The following is an 8,804-nucleotide window of genomic DNA, read 5'->3' on the forward strand; positions in this document are numbered from 1 at the left end:
ATTCAGTACTGCAGGCACCTTCCTTCCATGTGTTTGTTTACAGAGTGCAGACAGCACGGCTGGTTCCTATGGAGGTCTTGGAGGTATACCATGTGGAGAAAGGGACTCCCTGTTCCCACTCCTCCTACCTGTACAGGGCAGCCATAATTTCACCCAAAAAATCACCTTTATAGGGGGACTTGCATACTGTGGTAGGTTTGGCAGAACTATTACATAAAAAGCAATTACTTTGCAGGAGGTGGAATTTCTGATATGTTTGGATAAGAGCTCTCTTCCTCCAAACTTAGCTTCTTCTGGCAGATGCTGCAATTAAGTCATACTTCTGTGGCTGAGTGGGTCACCCCTCATCATGGAAATAATGTTATAACCATTTAGGGCTGGATTATCAAAAGCACCCACGTGAGTTACGAGCACAAGTCTCACTGAAAATCAGAAATATTATGACTTCTCAGTAGATTCAAACAGAAGGGAGGAATCCTGGATCTAATGCATATTGTCCAGGAACCCAAATCAGCAGGAAGTAGTGAGAGACAGCACATGCAAGGTTATTAAATCCCTGTTTAAATATAATTTAATATTGTACCTCGTATGACAGTCCCTCTCTAATGATTAACTCAATATTTCAGAAAATAAGTCTACAACTGCCTGTTTTGCTTTATCTTCAGTGCTTACTGCTACTTTTTGAGACATCTTTAAAAGAAGGTTCAAAGTAACCTGACATTTTCCGCCAATTGACAAATCCTCTACATATGGCAAAAGCATGTATTCATTCCGCTGCATTTGTACCTATTTTAACCCAACATAAGGGCAGGATAAGAGTAGCTAAAGTGATCCCTGTGTACAGTTTGCAAGCAATATTGGGATCTTGTAGGATGGATGACTATATACTCTAGGAAAGAAAGATCCCTTCCACTCCATTACCCCCAAAACTTTAGTACATGATTTAGAAACAGCTAATATGGTTCTTACAACCTTACAAGTAGCACCGGAGTGCAGTAACTGTCACTAAAATTCCTAGGATATTAGAGAATACAAGGGGAAATCCTAAACTGATTAAAATACAATGCAACTGGCTAAGAAGAAAGCAGGGAATTATGCCAGTTTACAAACCACATAAAGCCTACCCCCAACAGTTTATCTTCCAAATGTAACATTAAAATAATGAATTACCATGGAGGTTAAAAATCAAGAAAGCCCTGTCTTGATGGGCAAAAGTGTGTGTTTTTCAACTGAGTTAGTTTAACACAACTAAAAAGTCATGTTAAGATGCAGGCTAAGAAGTTTGAAGTTGCATTCATTGACTGGGTTACAGTCTAGTGGGGGAACCCAGACTGCAACATGGCCAGCTAACACAGCTTCAAACACGTTAGCTTGCATCTTAACAAGGCTATTCTGTCATGCTAAGTAAACACGACTGAAACACACACCCTTTTTACCTGTCAAGATATACCCAAGGAAGAATGGCCAACGGGAGGGGGAGGGATTCTTCTTATGCAATGTGAAGCATGAACAATTCTGTTACTTCTCAAACATACATTTAGATCAAGTAAGGAGGAAAACAATCACTTGAACAGGATATGAAAACATATCTGTAAAAGAGTAATGTATTAATAAACATGAAGCATAGCACCCTGGCTATAGCCAAGGATCAGGAGCTGGGAGATTTTTTTGCATTGGGGATCTGACATGGACTTCCTGTGTGACCTTGGGCAAGTCGCTTCACCTCAGCGTCCCCAGCTGTAGAATGGGGCTACCGGTCTCCTCTCGCCAGCCATGGCCCTCCTTGGATGGAGGGGACGGGGGAAAGGCAGAGCACTGCTAAGGCTGTGTGCCTGTCTGTCATACCTCCCACACAAGGGCCTCCACAGCAGGCCCGCCCCAGGCTCCCACCCCCAGGGGCTATTTAGCGCCCGCAGCTGCCCCCTCCATAGGGATTTACATCCTCCCCCCCCAGAGGAGAGAGGCCAGAAGCAGGGAGAGAAACTGCGGAGCCTCCCCAACGGGGGGAGCAGCAGCGGTGGGCAGGGCGGGTCCTACCACAGGTGGGCACCGGGAGCAGAGCGGGGAAGGGAACGGGCCAGGTAAGCAGGAGCCCCCGCGGAGAGAGGCGGGGAAGGCCTGGGGGCGGGAGGGGGTCCCCAGGAGCCGCCGCCCCCAGCAGAGGGGGGAGCCCAGAAGCAGGGAGGGGAGCAGCGGCCGCCTCTAAAGGCCTCGGGGCTCCCAGGAGCCTCCCCTACGCCCCGAGCCCGGTACCTGGCTGCTGCCCTAGGGGCGCTGAGGCTGCGCCCCCCCCATGCCCGGCTCTGGAGGCCCCGATGCGAGCGGCTCAATCTGGCCCGGCCGCCATGTCAGCCGCGCCGCGCACTGCATTGTGGGGGGGAGGGGGCTCACACCTCCGCCTGCCCGGAGGGAGGGGGATGGCGGCACCTCCAACCCCTGCCCCTCCCCCCGTCCCGGGGGGCTCGAGGCGGGGCAGACCCTGACCCCCCACTGCAGGGGAAAGGGGGCGTGGCTGACCCGTAGAGAAACCTCTGCCCCCCACCCCCCCCGGAATTTAAAGGGCCGACGGCGCGGGGGGGGGGCGTTTGATGGGGCCCCTGTCAATGCAGCCCCGAGGCGGCTCCTCTCCTGGCCTCGCACCCCCGCTCCCCAGCCCAGGTGGCTCCGAGCCTGCCGTGTCGAGGCAGCCGGCTGCGGGGTTTGTCCCGTGCCGATGAGCCCTTCGCCAAGCGGGGCCTGCCGGGACCCAGCCCTACTGCTCTGCCTTATGCCCTGGTGTCTGCTGGGGGTGCCCGCCTGCCTGCCCGCCTCCCTCCCCCCCCCCCATCACGAAACCGCTCTGGCCTCCACCTGACCTTGGCCTCTCTCCAGCTGGGGACTGGGTCTGGGCCCCTACAGCCTGGCGGCCGCTTCCCAGCCCACAAGGGCATGACTGGCTTGTGGGGCTCGCCCTTGGCATTGCACTGAGGGAAGCGGGCAGATGCTTAGGTAGCTCAAAATCTCTTGGTGAACCAGCGCTGGCTGCCCCTCATGAGCAGCAGGCGATTATGGCATTGACACCGAGGCCTCCCTAGAAAAAGGGGAATTACGGATTAATGTAGCGCCATTCAAGAGATTCAGAAGAAGCTCTTGAAAATAGAACACACAGAAAGAAGATATTTATATATACAGAGAACATGAAAAGGTGGAAGTAGCCATACCAACTGTAAGAGGCCAATCAACTGAGATGAGCTATCATCAGCAGGAGGAAAAAACCCTTTACTTCCACCTTTTCATGTTCTCTGTATGTATAAATATCTTCTTTCTGTGTGTTCCCTTCTATGCATTCGATGAAGTGGGCTGTAGCCCACAAAAGCTTATGCTCAAATAAATTTGTTAGTCTCTAAGGTGCCACAAGTACTCCTGTTCTTTTTGCGGATATAGACTAACAAGGCTGCTACTCTGAAACTTGAAAATAGTGTACGCTGCTGGTAGAAGAAATAACACACGGCTTTAGACTTCATATGTATAAGTAAATAACTGCACTAACTTTATTTAATGTTACACACACTGGCAAGACTTGCTCTTGACAAGATGTAAGGATCATGCTGTTTTTACAATATATATTTTTTGCAAGCTAATCTGCTCCCTCCTGGTTCAGTTGAGACTTGCAATTCAAAAAGAGTGAGGATTGTTGCCCAGGTAGGAGGCCAAGAACATCTGAAATTATTTCTGTAGATCAGCCTAGGCTTTTCTGTGAGTCAGCTCCCAAACCCAGATTTGAACCTATCACTTAAAGTATAATCTGTTTTACCATTGTACATTTTATTTGTCAATATCCTGTAACTTCCCCAGAAAGAAATCGATCCTCCTTTAATTTGGCTTGTTACTGTACATATCATTTTACAGGACATGGGGGAGGAGGAAAAGAGTGTGCAGGAGATCAAAGGCATGGAGACAAAGAGGCAAACAAGAAAGGTGGAGTCTTAACCCTGTTAAAGCCTTTACACATTTAAACATTTAACATGCTTAAAGTTTTCATTGTGGATAAAAGACTTCCACTGCATTCCCCTCCACCATCCATTATCCTCCTTCTCAGTGCCATGGAACTTTTTTCTCCCTACCCCAAAACTTCTTATGGACTCAAAGTCTCTAATAGGGGAGCCCTACTTTGGTGGGCCTCTTGAGAGCTATCAGAATGTATAGATTCTTGACCTGATTTTCATTTACATTAAGGCTGCTTTACACCACATTAAGGCCCGTTTACTCTGCCAAAGTGGCATTTTAAGGTCTCTACACTGCCAGGGCAGAACATTATTCTGATTCGTGCAGTGTAAAATTGATATAATAATATTTAATTTTATTCTGACAGAGTTCTACAAAAGGAAATTTCCCCATCAAAAAGAAACCTCTTAAAAATGTTAATGTTGCAAGTGTGTTTCAATGGAGTCCTACTAACACCTAAAAACGTTACTTTCTTTACAGAAATTTTACACCTTAAAAAAAAAAAAAAAGTTTAAATGTAAGAAATCTGGAAATTACCAGTTAAATGCAAATCTCCCAACCTTCAAACAAGCTTGTGGGTGATGTCATTAGATGTTTGACTGCATCTGTGTGTTTTTTCTGAGTGCTGTCCCAGCTCTGCACAAATAGTTGGCACAGCAGACCTTGATCAAACTGCCCAATAATCACAGCGAAGGAACTCTGTCAGGTTTATTGTTAATGAAGCACAGTCCTAATGCCCTGGCTCAATGGTTACAGGTACACTAACACATGTATGCCCGTTGCAGTGGACTAGCTCAGTTAGTGGCGGGACTTTCCCTTATCCCCTAGGCCAGCCAAAGACACTCCCTCTGAGACTTCATTTTATACCCCCAATACAAACAAGTTACATGTTGCCCCTCTGACAGTTACTGCCCCCTGACATGGGTTGTTACTGCCCATTACCTTGTACATGTTGGTTTGATCAAAACATGTCTATCCATCTATGTCATCCTGACCTTATCTTTAGGATGGGTCAGCAGGAATTTTCCTCCAGGGTAGATTGGCAAAGGCCCTGGAGGTTTTTCGCCTTCCTCCGCAGCATGGGGCAGGGGTCGCTGGCTGGAGGATTCTCTGCGACTTGAAGTCTTCAAATCATGATTTGGGGACTTCAGCAGCTGAGTCAAGGGAGAGAATTATTCCAGGAGTGGGTGGGTCAGCTTTTGTGGCCTGCATCATGCGGGAGGTCAGACTAGATGATCATATTGGTCCCTTCTGACCTTAAAGTCTATGAGTCTATGAGTCTATGTTCCTGTTATCTTTAGGGAACGTACTGATATCGAGGTGTTCTGGTACCACCCTTCTGGAATGTGTTTGCATGAGTGCTCTGTGCCTAGGACCTCTTAGCAACGTGTGCGGTTTTTTTTTGCAATATCAGCTGTTTTCTTGCCAGATTCTGTGAGCAGGGCCTTCCTCTTGCTCACAACCTGATTTTGCTTTTTGTCAGCAAAACTTTGACCACTACTTTAGATCAGGCCTCTGATACAAGGGCTTATGTCTCAGGCTCTCTTCTTACTACAGGTGAAATAAGTGATCAACATGTGTGAGAAATTACATAAAAATGTGGAACACCTTTATTTTGTTGCACATGCTATAATTGACAAATTATAACTTTTTAAAAAGATATAACTTGTTTTTAAGGATATATTCTCACTCAAGTAAATAAACCAGTTGATTTTTTATTTTTTTTAAAGAGAGTTTATAAAAACAAAAAGCAGAAAAACCAAATGTGCAACCAAAAAGACCTTTACATGGGCTATCAGTAAAGTTTGAATGCTAGATCTTCAGATTCCCAGCAGAAACTATGACCATTTGCATGAAGGGCATAACTGTTGTCCTCTATATGGACCAGTCACCAAAGGGGAACTTGGCATACTTTGCTATTGGGTTACACAACTATTTGCCCGATATCACTAGAATTTTTGAGATCAGGAATCTTCAGATCAGTGCCTGGCTCTGGAAGAGGCTATGATCTGGTGGTTAAGGCAGTGGTGTATGGTCTAGTGGTTACAGACAACATATTAAAGATAAGAAATTTCATTTTTTTTTTTTTGTACTGAAAGTCTATGTGACAACATAGATAAGGTTATATTTGCCCTAGGATACTCCTGGGGGGGATTCTGCATGACTGCGTGCCTGCAGAAAATGCCCCCCTGCAGAACTCCTGTGCTTCCCTGCAGAAAACGGCAGGGAGGCCCTGCAGGGGGGGGGGGCGGGAAGGGGGCAGCAACGATCAACCATGGGCACAGTTTTTTTGGGGGGGGGGGAGATTGTCCTCCTCCAAACAGAGGCGAGGCATGGGGCAGAGCACACAGTTACCTGTCACTCCCTCCCCCCATCATTTCTGCAAGCGCAGAGCTGCCCAGCTGAAGAAGGCTGCTGTCTGGGCTCCCGCTGACTCTGCAGCTGAATGCCGTCTCCTGGGTCCTAGTGCCAGTCCGGCTCCCATTCTGTGTGCTGGAAGCCTTCCTGTTTTCTGTGCAACACTGAGTGCCCGTGGTGGGGCTGGGTAAAGGGGGTGGGGGGGGAGAAGAGGCAGGTGGAGGAGTGGAATAGGGCAGGGGGAGGGGAATATGAGAGTGAGGGGAGGAAATGGAGAAGAAAAGGGGATGGGGAAGTGGAAGCCCAGCATGCAGTGTCCTCTCGGCATCAGCTGGAGCACCCCCATTAAGCAGGCCCATCGAAACTTCACCCTGACAAGGCTTACCCCCCTACACCTGGACCCCTCTGAGCCCCCCCACACAGACCCCCCACCCCACTGATCCCCAAATAGCTGTACCTGGACTCCCACCCCATCAAGCCCCAGTCCCCCAGCACCTGGAACCCCCACTGAGCCCCCCCGCTCCAAGCCCCTGGATGCCCCACTGAGCCCCCCACATCCAGGACCCCCGCCAAGCCCCATCTCCCCAGACCAAGACCCCCCCCCGCTGAGCCCCAACCACCTTCACCTGGATCCCCTGCAGAGACCCATTGCCCCTGCACTTAGAACCCCCCAACAAGCCCCGTGCATCCAGATCTCCCACTGAGCCATCTGCACCCAGACTGCCCCACACAGAAACCTCTCACCCCACACCTAGATCCCCCATACACTAAGCCCCTCCACACTTGGATCCTGAAGAGCTGAGCCTGCCCACCCATGCTTGGTGCACGTGGCGCAGAGGAGCAGAGCGCCTGGGTGTTTCCGGGGGAGGCCCAGCCCTTGGACTGTGGCAGTCAAGTGCAGCCTCACTGCCGAGTCCCTATACCAGGTGATTTGGGGGCTTCAGGGTGATCTCCCAGTTGCAGCCAGTCGCCTGTGCTCCCTGCTGCCATGCTAGAGTCACTTTTCTTTATTGACAAAATTTGCAGAATTTTAAAATGTGTGCTTAATTTTTTGGCACAGAATTCCCTCCGGAGTAATAGGAGAGACCTGGGTTCCATTCCCAGCTATCCTGAAATGACTGTATGAAACCTCTCAGTTAACTTACTTGTAAAACAGGGGAATGATACCTGAGTGCTTTTTATGGCAGGAGCCTTTGCTCAATAATAAAAGATCACAAGTGCATAGAAATATAATAGTAGTCGGTAGGGGGGAGATCAGAACTCCTGGCTCCCAACTCAGTGCACCTTTCCCTAAGCAGCTTGGGGGTATTTTTCTTCTCTCACTCATCTGTGGGACATAGCTCAGTTTGGTGGGAAGTAGAACAGGCAGCGTGATTTAGCAAAGATGTGGAACATCCCACAAAACATAGTAAACAAATTTTTCAGCTAGTTCTCCATTGCCATATAATCCTGCCCCACTCACCTATTTACATTACCTATCCAAACTTAATGTAGACCCCTAACATTTGCAAAACTATACGTAAAAGTGAAAAATTACTAGATTACAAAATTTAATTTCCTATTCAAGGGATCAATTTCCAATATACTATACATATGCTACTACCGTACTCATTATAAAACACTACATGTTCTTTCCCCCTTTGCCAAAGAGTAGCTGAATTCCTGGCATAGCAAGTCAGTTTCCCTCGTGGAGCAGAAATTGGTGATATGGAGTCAGGTATTTGTTTGGTGTAATTTATTTACAAATACACAAGTCCAGTTCCTTCAAACAAGTGTAAGCGGGGGAATGGTCCCGCTATTGTGGGGAACTTTCCTGGCTTCTGCACTACCCCAGTGAAGTGGGCTAGCGAAAGGATCTGAGTTCTCGCTCCCACTTCCTTTACCCAGAGGCCTCCCTGCCCTCGAGGACTCCCCTTCCACTCTCCTGTCTGGCAGAGTCCTCGTAACCCCAACAAGGCTGGGCCCAGGATTCTTGGGGGGCTCAAACCCCAACCCTGCTGTGGTCACCTAGGACAGGGGCTAGGGTGTCCCCACTCCGGGGTACTCTCTGCACTGGGCGCCTCCCTGACCCACTGATCATTTCATACAATTTAAAGCAAATACAAGTTGTTTAATTAACAATTAATTTAAAAAAAAAAAGGAAAAATGGGAAAGGTTAAAGGAAAACGCATCACCCTGCTCTGTGGCAGGGAACATCACAAACAGTGTCTCTGGACATCAGGGCACTTCACAGTCTGTTCCTTGTAGGTCCCAAGTCTCATTCTCAGGCCCTGGCTGTGCTGCAAGGATGCTGCGGGTTGGACACTTGCAATGGTGGTGGCCACACACATCCAGGCTTTGGGTGGTGGGACCCTTCTTCCCAGCGTCAGCCCCCCGTTGGGTTAAGATCCCCCTCCCAGTCTGGCCTGCAAGGACCCTTGTCTGGGGGTATCTTTCTGCACTGGGCCCTTTGTCCAAGGTCC

At 48.7% G+C, this 8,804-nt stretch overlaps 1 protein-coding gene across 1 annotated transcript in view; it reads right to left on the reverse strand.

Annotated features, from left to right (window-relative positions):
- Nucleotides 1–2,348, reverse strand: part of TUT4 (terminal uridylyl transferase 4) — a 77,887-nt gene extending 75,539 nt beyond the window's left edge. The window contains exon 1 of the mRNA XM_065408902.1: nucleotides 2,254–2,348. The gene's annotated coding sequence lies outside the window, so the exon portion shown is untranslated. The remainder of the gene's footprint in view (nucleotides 1–2,253) is intronic.
- Nucleotides 2,349–8,804: the final 6,456 nt, after the last annotated feature.

The sequence above is a fragment of the Emys orbicularis genome, chromosome 8 (assembly GCF_028017835.1).
Source record: "Emys orbicularis isolate rEmyOrb1 chromosome 8, rEmyOrb1.hap1, whole genome shotgun sequence".
Taxonomy (NCBI): Eukaryota; Metazoa; Chordata; order Testudines; family Emydidae; genus Emys; species Emys orbicularis.